Below are 15,820 nucleotides of genomic sequence, written 5' to 3'. Positions count from 1 at the left end.
CAGCTCTTCGCTTTGGAAGTTGTCCGGAGATCCGAAGACAACCTCTAGTGTGATTGAGCCCGTACAACGGGCCTCTACACCTGGTATGACTCCTTTAAAGGTCGTCTTTGTGGGCTTAATTCTTGATGGATTAATGCCCATTTTGCGCGCCGTATCCTGATAGAGCAGGTTCAGGCTGCTACCACTGTCCGTGAGGACTCGCGTGAGGTGAAATCCATCAATGATTGGGTCGAGGACTAGTGCGGCTGAACCGCCATGATGGATACTGGTTGGATGGTCCCTGCGATCAAAAGTGATCGGGCAGGAAGACCATGGGTTGAACTTTGGGGCGATTGGCTCCATCGCGTAGACGTCCCTGAGCACGCGCTTGCATTCCCTCCTAGGGATGTGGGTAGCGTACATCATGTTTACCAATTTAATTTAGGGGGAAACTTCTTCTTTCCCCCTGTGTTCGATGGCTGGGGCTCCTTGTCATCGTCCTCGCTTTGCGACCCCTTCTCCTTGTTCTCGGCATTTAACTTGCCGGCCTATTTGAAAACCCAACAGTCTCTGTTGGTGTGATTGGCTGGTTTGTCAGGAGTGTCGTGTATCTGGCATGGGTGATCGAGTATGTGGTCCAAGCTGGATGGGCCCAAATTGTTCCTTTTGAATGGCTTCTTCCACTGGCTGGACTTGTAGCCGCTGAATCCGGTGTTGACCGCTGTATCGTCGGTATATTCACCATTGTTTCGACGCTTTTGTCTATTGCGTCGGGGCTTGCTGTTGCTATTTTTGGCTTCCGCAGTGCCAGGTTTGCTTGCACTGTTATTGCTACGGGCTAGCGAGCTATCTTCGCCCATGCAAAAGCGGGTCATAAGTGCTGTAAGGGCTGCCATGGACTTCGGCTTCTCTTGGCCGAGGTGTCGGGAGAGCCATTCGTCCCGGATGCTATGTTTAAAGGCCGCCAAGGCTTCGGCATCCGGATAGTCGACGATCTGGTTCTTTTTAGTTAAGAACCTAGTCCAGAGTTTCCTAGCTGACTCTCCGGGCTGTTGAATTATGTGACTTAAGTCATCAGCATCCAGAGGTCAAACATATGTACCTTGGAAGTTGTCAAGGAAGGCCTCTTCGAAGTCCTCCCAGCTGCCGATGGAGTTTCCAGGCAGACAGTTCAACCAGTGCCGGGCTGGTCCTTTGAGTTTTAGTGGGAAGTATTTGATAGCATGGAGATCATCACCGTGGGCCATATGAATGTGAAGAAGAAAGTCCTCGATCCATACCGCGGGGTCTGTTGTCCCATCGTATGATTCAATGTTTACGGGTTTAAACCCTTCTGGGAATTCATGCTCCATTACTTCATCAGTGAAGCAAAGTGGGTGAGCGGCGCCTCTATATCGGGCCATGTCGCGACGTAGCTCGGATGGAGTCCATATGTGGTTCTCGGCCTGGGCATGAGTATGACTATTGCATCCGGCTAGATAGCCGTTATCGCGTGTCGGGGCACGTCCCCGTGATCCATAGATCGATCTGTTCTGACCTGCTCTACTGTCCAAGTCCTGTAGTAGGTCATATGTGTGTCCCCGAGTTGTTTTATCTCTACCTTTACGGTGAGGCAGGGTAGGCTGGTGTTCGGCTTGAGTTGCCGCTTTATCCCGACCACGTGCTGGTCGGTCAGCCGCATTGCGCGATGATGGTACGGGCTCCAACGCCTCGTCAACGAACTGAGGTAGCAATTTTTGCTTCGGGTAACTTTTGGCTGGGCACTTGAGGTCGTATTCCTCGGCTGCCAGGACATCAGTCCATCTATCATTGAGCAGATCTTGATCAGCTTGAAGCTACTGATGTTTCTTTTCCAAGCTCCTTGCAGTGGCTATTAGCTGGCGCTTGAAGCGCTCCTACTCGAGAGGTTCCTCAGGCACGATAAAATCCTCGGTGCTGAGGCTCGCCTCATCCTTGGAGAGCGGAAGATAATTACTGTCCTCCGAGTCTTCGTGCATGGCCTGTTCATCAGGGCTAACTTGCCCGTCTTCCCGTTCATCTTGTTCGGAAGTTGCCTCAACGGGGTCTTCATTGTCTTCGGCACCATTCGGAGTGTTATCTTCTCCTGCACCGGTGTTGCTGTCTTTACTGCGGCGTGACTTAGAGCGGCGCCGCTGATGCTGGCACTTTGGTTGTATCTCGGGAGGTTTATCCTCAACTGGATCTTCCTTGTCATCGCCGCTATTCTCTTTTGGTGCATCCACCATGTATATGTCATACGAGGAAGTGGTCATCCAGCGTCCGGTAAATGGCGGGTTTTGGGACTCTTCTTCTCCGGCATCGTCGTCCATATCGTCGATGTCGTCGGAGCCGTAATCGAGCATGTCAGTTAAGTCTTCAACAGTGGCTATTAAGTGGGGGGGGGTGGGAAGTGAAATTCTCCGTCATCAGCATCTAGTTTGAACCGGATATAATTCGGTTGTGAGTCCCCCGCTAAGGAGAGTGTTTTTAATGAGTTTAGCACGCCGCCTAAAGGCGAGTGCCGGAAGATGTCCGCGGAGCTGAACTCAACAATCGATGTCCGATCAAGCTCATCGTGCGCAGACGCACATGCTTCGGAACCTGTAGCCAGAAATGTGCCCGAGGTTCTGGTAACACAGATCTCACTTGAGGTTGGGTCTATGTGCGGGTCCAACGCCGCTGAGTCTGCGGCCTCCATGGCATGGTTGAGCCTCCCGTCATCAGATGGCGTGATCTGCTCCAGATCTAGAGTCGGAGCAGTTGCAGGTCCTATCTCCAGGGTGTGGTTTGATGACAGATTTAAGTCATGTTCATCGTGGTGACAGGGAGCGGCTATCTCCATGGTCTCGAATCTGTCGAAGATCAAGTCTTCGCGGATGTCCGCGACATAGTTCAAGCTTCCAAATCTGACTTGATGGCCAGGGGCGTAGCTATCGATCTGCTCTAGATGGCCAAGCGAGTTGGCCCGCAGTATGAAGCCGCCGAACACGAATATCTATCCGGGGAGGAAGGTTTCTCCCTGGACAATGTTGTTGTGGATCATTTGACGGGGCCATCGAACTTCTTGACGACGACAAAGTGGAACTCTCAATGAAAGCACCTATGTCAGTGTCAAACCGACGGATCTCGGGTAGGGGATCCTGAACTGTGCGTCTGAGGTTGATGGTGACAAGAGACAGGGAACACAATGTTTACCCAAGTTCGGGCCCTCTAGATGGAGGTAAAACCCTACGTCCTGCTAGATTAATATTGATGAGTATGGGGGTTACAAGAGTTGATCTACCATGAGATCATAATTGAAGGAAATATGCCCTAGAGGCAATAATAAAGTTATTATTTATTTCCTTATTTCATGATAAATGTTTATTATTCATGCTAGAATTGTATTAACCGGAAACATGATACATGTGTGAATATATAGACAAACAGAGTGTCACTAGTATGCCTCTACTTGAGTAGCTTGTTGATCAAAGATGGTTATGTTTCCTAGCCATAGACATGTGTTGTCATTTGATTAATGGGATCACATCATTAGGAGAATGATGTGATTGACTTGACCCATTCCGTTAGCTTAGCACTTGATCATTTAGTATGTTGCTATTGCTTTCTTCATGACTTATACATGTTCCTATGACTATGAGATTATGCAACTCCAGTTTACCGGAGGAACACTTTGTGTGCTACCAAGCGTCACAAAGTAACTGGGTGATTATAAAGGTGCTCTACAGGTGTCTCTGAAGGTACATGTTGGGTTGGCGTATTTCGAGATTAGGATTTGTCACGCCGATCGTCGGAGAGTTATCTCTGGGCCCTCTCGGTAATGCACATCACTTAAACCTTGCAAGCATTGCAACTAATGAGTTAGTTGCGGGATGATGTTTTACGAAACGAGTAAAGAGACTTGCCGGTAACGAGATTAAACTAGGTATTGAGATACCGACGATCGAATCTCGGGCAAGTAACATACCGATGACAAAGGGAACAATGTATGTTGTTATGCGGTCTGACCGATAAAGATCTCCGTAGAATATGTGGGAGCCAATATGAGCATCCAGGTTCCGCTATTGGTTATTGACCGGAGACGTGTCTCGGTCATGTCTACATAGTTCTCGAACCCGTAGGGTCCGCACGCTTAAAGTTTCGATGACAGTTATATTATGAGTTTATGAGTTTTGATGTACCGGAGGAGTTCGGAGTCCTGTATGAGATCTGGTACATGATGAGGAGTCTCGAAATGCTCGAGACATAAAGATCGATATATTGGACGACTATATTCGGACATCGGAAAGGTTCCGAGTGATTCGGATATTTTTCGGAGTACCGGAGAGTTACGGGAATACGTATTGGGCCTTATTGGGCCATACGGGAAAGAAGGAAAAGGGCCTCAAGGGTGGCCGCACCCCTCCCCTTGGTCTGGTCCGAATTGGACTAGGGAAGGGGGGCGCCCCCTTCCTTCCTTCTCCTTTTCCCTTCCTCTTTTCCTATTTCCATATGGGAGGTGGAATCCTACTAGGACTAGGGAGTCCTAGTAGGACTCCACACTTGGCGCGCCCCCTCCTAGGGCCGGCCTCCTCCTCCCTTGCTCCTTTATATACGGGGGCAGGGGGCACCCTAAAGACACAACAATTGATCATTGATCTCTTAGCCGTGTGCGGTGCCCCCCTTCACCATAGTCCACCTCGATAATACTGTAGCGGTGCTTAGGCGAAGCCCTGCGTCGGTAGAACATCAACATCGTCACCACGCCGTCGTGCTGACGAAACTCTCCCTCAACACTCGGCTGGATCGGAGTTTGAGGGACGTCATCGGGCTGAATGTGTGCAAGAACTCGGAGGTGTCGTAGTTTCGGTGCTTGATCGGTCGGGCCGTGAAGACGTACGACTACATCAACCGCGTTGTCATAACGCTTCCGCTATCGGTCTACAAGGGTACGTGGACAACACTCTCCTTTCTCGTTGCTATGCATCACCATGATCTTGCGTGTACATAGGAATTTTTTTGAAATTACTACGTTCCCCAACAGTGGCATCCGAGCCAGGTTTTATGCGTTGATGTTATGTGCACGAGTAGAACACAAGTGAGTTGTGGGTGATATAAGTCATACTCCTTACCAGCATGTCATACTTTGGTTCGGCGGTATTGTTGGATGAAGCGGCCCGGACCGACATTACGCGTACGCTTACGCGAGACTGGTTCTACCGACGTGCTTTGCACACAGGTGGCTGGCGGGTGTCAGTTTCTCCAACTTTAGTTGAACCAAGTGTGGCTATGCCCGGTCCTTGCAAAGGTTAAAACAGCACCAACTTGACAAACTATCGTTGTGGTTTTTGATGCGTAGGTAAGAACGGTTCTTGCTAAGCCCGTAGCAGCCATGTAAAACTTGCAACAACAAAGTAGAGGACGTCTAACTTGTTTTTGCAGGGCATGTTGTGATGTGATATGGTCAAGACATGATGCTATATTTTATTGTATGAGATGATCATGTTTTGTAACCGAGTTATCGGCAACTGGCAGGAGCCATATGGTTGTCGCTTTATTGTATGCAATGCAATCGCCCTGTAATGCTTCACTTTATCACTAAGCGGTAGCGATGGTCATAGAAGCATAAGATTGGCGAGACGACAACGATGCTATGATGGAGATCAAGGTGTCGCACCGGTGACGATGGTGATCATGACGGTGCTTCGAAGATGGAGATCACAAGCACAAGATGATGATGGCCATATCATATCACTTATATTGATTGCATGTGATGTTTATCTTTTATGCATCTTATCTTGCTTTGATTGACGGTAGCATTATAAGATGATCCCTCACTAAATTATCAAAGTATAAGTGTTCTCCCTGAGTATGCACCGTTGCGAAAGTTCTTCGTGCTGAGACGCCACGTGATGATCGGGTGTGATAGGCTCTACGTTCAAATACAACGGGTGCAAAACAGTTGCACACGTGGAATACTCAGGTTAAACTTGACGAGCCTAGCATATAACAGATATGGCCTCGGAACACTGAGACCGAAAGGTCGAGCGTGAATCATATAGTAGATATGATCAACATAGTGATGTTCACCATTGAAACTACTCCATCTCACGTGATGATCGGACATGGTTTAGTTGATATGGATCATGTGATCACTTAGAGGATTAGAGGGATGTCTATCTAAGTGGGAGTTCTTAAGTAATATGATTAAATTGAACTTAAATTTAACATGAACTTAGTCCTGATAGTATTTTGCAAATTATGTTGTAGATCAATAGCTCGCGTTGTTGCTTCCCTGTGTTTATTTTGATATGTTCCTAGAGAAAACTAAGTTGAAAGATGTTAGTAGCAATGATGCAGATTGGATCCGTGATATGAGGTTTATCCTCATTGCTGCACAGAAGAATTATGTCCTTGATGCACCGCTAGGTGACTGACCTATTGCAGGAGCAGATGCACACGTTATGAACGTTTGGCTAGCTCAATATGATGACTACTTGATAGTTTAGTGCACCATGCTTAACGGCTTAGAATCGGGATTTCAAAGACGTTTTGAACGTCATGGAGCATATGAGATGTTCCAGGAGTTGAAGTTAATATTTCAAGAAAATACCCGAGCTGAGAGATATGAAATCTTCAACAAGTTCTGTAGCTAAAAGATGGAGGAGAATAGCTCAAGCAATGAGCATGTGCTCAGACTGTCTGGGTACTACAATCACTTGAATCAAGTGGGAGTTAATCTTCCAGATAAGATAGTGATTGATAGAATTCTCTAGTCACCATCACCAAGTTAGTAGAACTTCGTGATGAACTATAATATGCAAGGGATAACAGAAACAATTCCCAAGCTCTTCGTGATGCTGAAATCGACGAAGGTAGAAATCAAGAAAAACATAAAATGTTGATGGTTGACAAAACCACTAGTTTCAAGAAAAGGGCAAAGGGAAGAAGGGGAACTTCAAGAAGAACGGCAAGCAAGTTGTTGCTCAAGTGAACAAGCCCAAGTCTGGTCCTAAGCCTGAGACTAGGTGCTTCTACTGCAAAGGGACTGGTAACTGGAAGCAGAACTGCCCCAAGTATTTGGCGGATAAGAAGGATGGCAAAGTGAACAAAGGTATATTGGATATACATGTTATTGATGTGTACTTTACTAGTGTTTATAACAACCCCTCAGTATTTGACACTGGTTTAGTTGCTAAGAGTAGTAACTTAAAACAGGAGTTGCAGAATAAACAGAGACTAGTTAAGGGTGAAGTGACGATGTGTGTTGGAAGTAGTTCCAAAATTGATATGATCATCATTGCACACTCCCTATACTTTCGAGATTAGTGTTGAACCTAAATAAGTGTTATTTGGTGTTTGCGCTGAGCATGAATATGATTTGATCATGTTTATTGCAATACGGTTATTCATTTAAATTAGAGAATAATTGTTGTTTTGTTTACAAAAACCTTCTATGGTCATACACACCAATGAAAATGGTTTGTTGGATCTCGATTTTAGTGATACACATATTCATAATATTGAAGCCAAAAGATGTAAAAGTTAATAATGATAGTGCAACTTATTTGTGGCACTGCCGTTTAAGTCATATTGGTGTAAAGCGCATGAAGAAACTCCATGCTGATGGGATTTTGGAATCACTTGATGCTTGTGAACCATGCCTCTTGGGCAAGATGACTAAGACTCTGTTCTCCAGAACAATGGAGCGAGCAATTGACTTATTGGAAATAATACATACTGATGTATGCGATCCGATGAGTGTTGAGGCTCGTGGCGGGTATCATTATTTTCTGACCTTCACAGATGATTTGAGCAGATATGGGTATATCTTCTTGATGAAACATAAGTCTGAAACATTTGAAAAGTTCAAAGAATTTCAGAGTGAAGTGGAAAATCATCGTGACAAGAAAATAAGGTTTCTACGATATGATTGTAGAAGTAAAATATTTGAGTTACGAGTTTGGTCTTCAATTAAAACAATGTGGAATAGTTTCACAAACTCATGCCACCTGGAACACCACAGCATAATGGTGTGTCCGAACGTCATAACCGTACTTTATTGGATATAGTGCAATATATGATGTTTCTTACCGATTTACCACTATCGTTTTGGGGTTATACATTAGAGACAGCTGCATTCACGTTAAATAGGGCACCATTTAAATCCGTTGAGACGACACCGTATGAACTATGGTTTGGCAAGAAACCTAAGCTGTCGTTTCTTAAAATTTGGGGCTGCGATGCTTATGTGAAAAAGTTTCATCCTGATAAGCTCAAACCAAAATCGGAGAAATGTGTCTTCATAGGATACCCAAAAGTTATTGTTGGGTACACCTTCTATCACAAATCCAAAGGCAAGATTTTCGTTGCTAAGAGTGGATCCTTTCTAGAGAAGGAGTTTCTCTCGAAAGAAGTGAGTGGGAGGAAAGTAGAACTTGATGAGGTAACTGTACCTACTCCCTTATTGGAAAGTAGTTCATCACAGAAATCTATTTTTGTGACTCCTACACCAATTAGTGAGGAAGCTAATGATGATGATCATGTAACTTCGGATCAAGTTACTACCGAACCTCGTAGGTCAACCAGAATGAAATCCGCACCAGAGTGGTACGGTAATCCTATTCTGGAGGTCATGTTACTTGACCATGACGAACCTACGAACTATGAGGAAGCGATGATGAGCCCGGATTCCGCAAAATGGCTTGAGGCCATGAAATCTTAGATGAGATCCATGTATGAGAACAAAGTATGGACTTTGATTGACTTTCCCATTGATCAGCGAGCCATTGAGATTAAATGGATCTTCAAGAGGAAGACGGACGCTGATAGTAGTATTACTATCTACAAAGCTAGAATTGTCGCAAAAAGGTTTTCGACAAGTTCAAGGTGTTGACTACGATGAGAGTTTCTCACTCGTATCTATGCTTAAGTCTGTCTGAATCATGTTAGCAATTGCCGCATTTTATGAAATCTGGCAAATGGATAAACAAAACTGCATTCCTTAATGGATTTATTAAAGAAGAGTTGTATATGATGCAACCAGGAGGTTTTGTCAATCCTAAAGGTACTAACAAAATATGCAAGCTCCAGCGATCCATCTATGGACTGGTCCAAGCATCTCGGAGTTGGAATATACGCTTTGATAAGTTGATCAAAGCATATAGTTTTATACAGACTTGCGGTGAAGCCTGTATTTACAACAAAGTGAGTGGGAGCACTACAGCATTTCTGATAAGTATATATGAATGACATATTGTTCATCAGAGATAATGTAGAATTATTCTGCAAAGCATAAAGGAATGTTTGAAAGGAGTTTTTCAAAGAAAGACCTCAGTGAAGCTGCTTACATATTGAGCATCAAGATCTATAGAGATAGATCAAGACGCTTGATAAGTTTTTCAATGAATACATACCTTGACAAGATTTTGAAGTAGTTCAAAATGGAACAGTCAAAGAAGGAGTTCTTGCCTTTGTTACAAGGTGTGAAGTTGAGTAAGACTCAAAACTCGACCACGGCAGAAGATAGAGAGAGAATGAAAGTCATTCCCTATGCCTCAGCCATAGGTTCTATAAAGTATGCCATGCTGTGTACCAGACCTATTGTATACCCTGCCCTGTGTTTGGCAAGGGAGTACAATAGTGATCTAGGAGTAGATCACTGGACATTGGTCAAAATTATCCTTAGTGGAATAAGGATATGTTTCTCGATTATGGAGGTGACAAAAGGTTTGTCGTAAAGGGTTACGTCGATGCAAGTTTTGACACTGACCCAGATGGCTCAAAGTCTCAATCTGGATACATATTGAAAGTGGGAGCAATTAGCTAGAGTAGCTCCATGCAGAGCATTGTTGACATAGAAATTTGCAAAATACGTACGGATCTGAATGTGGCAGACCCGTTGACTAAGCTTCCCTCACAAGCAAAACATGATCACACCTTAGTACTCTTTGGGTATTAGTCACATAGCGATGTGAACTAGATTATTGACTCTAGTAAACCCTTTGGGTGTTGGTCACATGACGATGTGAACTATGGGTGTTAATCACATGGTAATGTGAACTATTGATGTTAAATCACATGGCGATGTGAACTAGATTATTGACTCTAGTGCAAGTGGGAATTGAAGGAAATATGCCCTAGAGGCAATAATAAAGTTATTATTTATTTCCCTATTTCATGATAAATGTTTATTATTCATGCTAGAATTGTATTAACCAAAAATATGATACATGTGTGAATATATAGACAAACAGAGTGTCACTAGTATGCCTCTACTTGAGTAGCTCGTTGATCAAAGATGGTTATGTTTCCTAGCCATAGACATGTGTTGTCATTTGATTAACGGGATCACATCATTAGGAGAATGATGTGATTGACTTGACCCATTCCGTTAGCTTAGCACTTGATCATTTAGTATGTTGCTATTGCTTTCTTCATGACTTATACATGTTCCTATGACTATGAGATTATGCAACTCCAGTTTACCGGAGGAACAGTTTGTGTGCTACCAAACGTCACAACGTAACTGGGTGATTATAAAGGTGCTCTACAGGTGTCTCCGAAGGTACATGTTGGGTTGGCGTATTTCGAGATTAGGATTTGTCACGCCGATTGTCGGAGAGGTATCTCTGGGCCCTCTCGGTAATGCACATCACTTAAGCCTTGCAAGCATTGTAACTAATGAGTTAGTTGCGGGATGATGTATTACGGAACGAGTAAAGAGACTTGCCGGTAATGAGATTGAACTAGGTATTGATATACCGACGATCGAATCTCGGGCAAGTAACATATCGATGACAAAGGGAACGACGTATGTTGTTATGCGGTCTCACCGATAAAGATCTCCGTAGAATATGTGGGAGCCAATATGAGCATCCAGGTTCCGCTATTGGTTATTGATCGGAGACGTGTCTCGGTCATGTCTACATAGTTCTCGAACCCGTAGGGTCCGCACGCTTAAAGTTTCGATGACAGTTATATTATGAGTTTATGAGTTTTGATGTACCGAAGGAGTTCGGAGTCCCGTATGAGATCGGGGACATGACCAGGAGTCTTGAAATGGTCAAGACGTAAAGATCGATATATTGGACGACTATATTCGGACATCGGAAAGGTTCCGAGTGATTCGGATATTTTTCGGAGTACCGGAGAGTTACGGGAATACGTATTGGGCCTTATTGGGCCATACGGGAAAGAAGGAAAAGGGCCTCAAGGGTGGCCGCACCCCTCCCCTTGGTCTGGTCCGAATTGGACTAGGGAAGGGGGGCGCCCCCTTCCTTCCTTCTCCTTTTCCCTTCCTCTTTTCCTATTTCCATATGGGAGGTGGAATCCTACTAGGACTAGGGAGTCCTAGTAGGACTCCACACTTGGCGCGCCCCCTCCTAGGGCCGGCCTCCTCCTCCATTGATCCTTTATATACGGGGGCAGGGGGCACCCCAAAGACACAACAATTTATCATTGATCTCTTAGCCGTGTGCGGTGCCCCCCTCCACCATAGTCCACCTCGATAATACTGTAGCGGTGCTTAGGCGAAGCCCTGCGTCGGTAGAACATCAACATCGTCACCACGCCGTCGTGCGAGCGGAATCGAGAGACGCAACACGCAAGACAAAGATTTAGACAGCTTCGGGCCCCGAGAAACATCATCTGGTAACAACCATGCATGTTGTTTGTGGCTAGGTCTTATTATCATCACGCGGGAGTCACCGTAAACCGGCTCTCCCAGTTATTTCTAGCCCTAAGATTATTTTCTCCTCCCTCTTGGGGTGCCCTACCCCTCCTTATATATGTTGAAGGGGCGGGTTACATGTAGAGTTCAACTCGGATTAATACTTAAACTATTCTGACTTCTCTTCATGGGCTTCATAACGTCTCGGGCTTCATAACTCCAGGCGACTTTATCTGCCGAGTTATGACTGTCAACCAGTTATCACTGTCTGTCGAGTTATGACTGTCAACCAGTTATCACTGTCTGCCAGTTTATGATGGTCTGCCGGTTTATGATGGTCTGCCGGTTTATGATGGTCTGCCGGTTTATGATGGTCTGCCGGCTTATGATCTGAATTATCCCCTGTCGGGTTATCATGTGACTTAACTCCTGCCGGGTTATCATCTAACTTAACTCCTGCCGGGTTATCATCTGACTTAACTCCTGTCGGGTTATCATCTGACTTAACTCCTGCCGGGTTATCATCTGACTTAACTCCTGTCGGATTATCATCTGACTTAACTCATGCCGGTTTACCAAGTCTCAGTCAGGTTATAACTCCAGCCGGGTCATACCGTGGGGTATATCCCCGACATGAACTATACTGTAAAAGTGTTTGGACTTGTTGCCATAGTGTGGGGCGCAATAAAGCCCCTGGTTGATTACGGCATACCAAGGTGTACGGGTGCAAATTAAAATAGCGAAAAGAAAAAATAAAGAAGAAGCTAGTGCCACATATGTTGGGCCGCAAACTGTTTCCATTATAATTTTAATTAATATGTCAGAGCGTACTTGAACAAAAGGTTCGAGAAGCAACAGTGGCTATTTAACATGCCAAGACCAAGGGGGGTTGTGTATGGGTCCTGAAAACAGGTAGAGTGATCGCCAAGAAGGACATCTAGAGATTCACCTGCACGTCTGTGCTACTTGCCACCTTGGTGTGTCCGTCCTTCGAAAGGACCGATTATGAGGCCAGTGAGAGGGGCCTGCGGAAAGGAACCCTGAAGAGGAAAAAAGAAAAAGTGAAAGTATGTGTGTCCAGGGGAGGTCGAGCCTTATTATGGGTCACAAGATAGTTATGCCTCCGTCTATGCCCATGGTATTTTGAGTGCATAGTTATGTACGCGTGGTACGAATGCCACTTCTTGGTTGGGACTGGGACGGAGGCCGAATTGCTAGTTGAGCTCTTGACGAGCTGGGCTATCCTGCTCGTGAGTAGTCCAGACTCGTTTGACAGTGTCCGGCAGCTCGGCCGACGAATTAAGGTTCTGCTTAAGGAGGCCACTCTATACTTCTGCTGCTAATGCAGCGGTGTGCTCCTCGGTACGGAGGGGGTGTTCCGTGTTTCCATTGACTGTTATGACGCCGCGTGGACCGGGCACCTTGAGCTTAAGATAAGCATAGTGTGGCACCGCATTGAAGCGTGCAAATGCGGTTCGTCCGAGCAGTGCATGATAGCCGCTGTGAAAGGGGATGATATCGAAGATCAGCTCTTCGCTTTGGAAGTTGTCCGGAGATCCGAAGACAACCTCTAGTGTGATTGAGCCCGTACAACGGGCCTCTACACCTGGTATGACTCCTTTAAAGGTCGTCTTTGTGGGCTTAATTCTTGATGGATTAATGCCCATTTTGCGCGCCGTATCCTGATAGAGCAGGTTCAGGCTGCTACCACTGTCCGTGAGGACTCGCGTGAGGTGAAATCCATCAATGATTGGGTCGAGGACTAGTGCGGCTGAACCGCCATGATGGATACTGGTTGGATGGTCCCTGCGATCAAAAGTGATCGGGCAGGAAGACCATGGGTTGAACTTTGGGGCGATTGGCTCCATCGCGTAGACGTCCCTGAGCACGCGCTTGCATTCCCTCCTAGGGATGTGGGTAGCGTACATCATGTTTACCAATTTAATTTAGGGGGAAACTTCTTCTTTCCCCCTGTGTTCGATGGCTGGGGCTCCTTGTCATCGTCCTCGCTTTGCGACCCCTTCTCCTTGTTCTCGGCATTTAACTTGCCGGCCTATTTGAAAACCCAACAGTCTCTGTTGGTGTGATTGGCTGGTTTGTCAGGAGTGTCGTGTATCTGGCATGGGTGATCGAGTATGTGGTCCAAGCTGGATGGGCCCAAATTGTTCCTTTTGAATGGCTTCTTCCACTGGCTGGACTTGTAGCCGCTGAATCCGGTGTTGACCGCTGTATCGTCGGTATATTCACCATTGTTTCGACGCTTTTGTCTATTGCGTCGGGGCTTGCTGTTGCTATTTTTGGCTTCCGCAGTGCCAGGTTTGCTTGCACTGTTATTGCTACGGGCTAGCGAGCTATCTTCGCCCATGCAAAAGCGGGTCATAAGTGCTGTAAGGGCTGCCATGGACTTCGGCTTCTCTTGGCCGAGGTGTCGGGAGAGCCATTCGTCCCGGATGCTATGTTTAAAGGCCGCCAAGGCTTCGGCATCCGGATAGTCGACGATCTGGTTCTTTTTAGTTAAGAACCTAGTCCAGAGTTTCCTAGCTGACTCTCCGGGCTGTTGAATTATGTGACTTAAGTCATCAGCATCCAGAGGTCAAACATATGTACCTTGGAAGTTGTCAAGGAAGGCCTCTTCGAAGTCCTCCCAGCTGCCGATGGAGTTTCCAGGCAGACAGTTCAACCAGTGCCGGGCTGGTCCTTTGAGTTTTAGTGGGAAGTATTTGATAGCATGGAGATCATCACCGTGGGCCATATGAATGTGAAGAAGAAAGTCCTCGATCCATACCGCGGGGTCTGTTGTCCCATCGTATGATTCAATGTTTACGGGTTTAAACCCTTCTGGGAATTCATGCTCCATTACTTCATCAGTGAAGCAAAGTGGGTGAGCGGCGCCTCTATATCGGGCCATGTCGCGACGTAGCTCGGATGGAGTCCATATGTGGTTCTCGGCCTGGGCATGAGTATGACTATTGCATCCGGCTAGATAGCCGTTATCGCGTGTCGGGGCACGTCCCCGTGATCCATAGATCGATCTGTTCTGACCTGCTCTACTGTCCAAGTCCTGTAGTAGGTCATATGTGTGTCCCCGAGTTGTTTTATCTCTACCTTTACGGTGAGGCAGGGTAGGCTGGTGTTCGGCTTGAGTTGCCGCTTTATCCCGACCACGTGCTGGTCGGTCAGCCGCATTGCGCGATGATGGTACGGGCTCCAACGCCTCGTCAACGAACTGAGGTAGCAATTTTTGCTTCGGGTAACTTTTGGCTGGGCACTTGAGGTCGTATTCCTCGGCTGCCAGGACATCAGTCCATCTATCATTGAGCAGATCTTGATCAGCTTGAAGCTACTGATGTTTCTTTTCCAAGCTCCTTGCAGTGGCTATTAGCTGGCGCTTGAAGCGCTCCTACTCGAGAGGTTCCTCAGGCACGATAAAATCCTCGGTGCTGAGGCTCGCCTCATCCTTGGAGAGCGGAAGATAATTACTGTCCTCCGAGTCTTCGTGCATGGCCTGTTCATCAGGGCTAACTTGCCCGTCTTCCCGTTCATCTTGTTCGGAAGTTGCCTCAACGGGGTCTTCATTGTCTTCGGCACCATTCGGAGTGTTATCTTCTCCTGCACCGGTGTTGCTGTCTTTACTGCGGCGTGACTTAGAGCGGCGCCGCTGATGCTGGCACTTTGGTTGTATCTCGGGAGGTTTATCCTCAACTGGATCTTCCTTGTCATCGCCGCTATTCTCTTTTGGTGCATCCACCATGTATATGTCATACGAGGAAGTGGTCATCCAGCGTCCGGTAAATGGCGGGTTTTGGGACTCTTCTTCTCCGGCATCGTCGTCCATATCGTCGATGTCGTCGGAGCCGTAATCGAGCATGTCAGTTAAGTCTTCAACAGTGGCTATTAAGTGGGCGGGGGTGGGAAGTGAAATTCTCCGTCATCAGCATCTAGTTTGAACCGGATATAATTCGGTTGTGAGTCCCCCGCTAAGGAGAGTGTTTTTAATGAGTTTAGCACGCCGCCTAAAGGCGAGTGCCGGAAGATGTCCGCGGAGCTGAACTCAACAATCGATGTCCGATCAAGCTCATCGTGCGCAGACGCACATGCTTCGGAACCTGTAGCCAGAAATGTGCCCGAGGTTCTGGTAACACAGATCTCACTTGAGGTTGGGTCTATGTGCGGGTCCAACGCCGCTGAGTC

Source organism: Triticum urartu, chromosome 4, assembly GCF_003073215.2.
Source record: "Triticum urartu cultivar G1812 chromosome 4, Tu2.1, whole genome shotgun sequence".
In the NCBI taxonomy this organism is placed as follows: Eukaryota; Viridiplantae; Streptophyta; class Magnoliopsida; order Poales; family Poaceae; genus Triticum; species Triticum urartu.
This window is presented reverse-complemented; position numbering follows the sequence as displayed.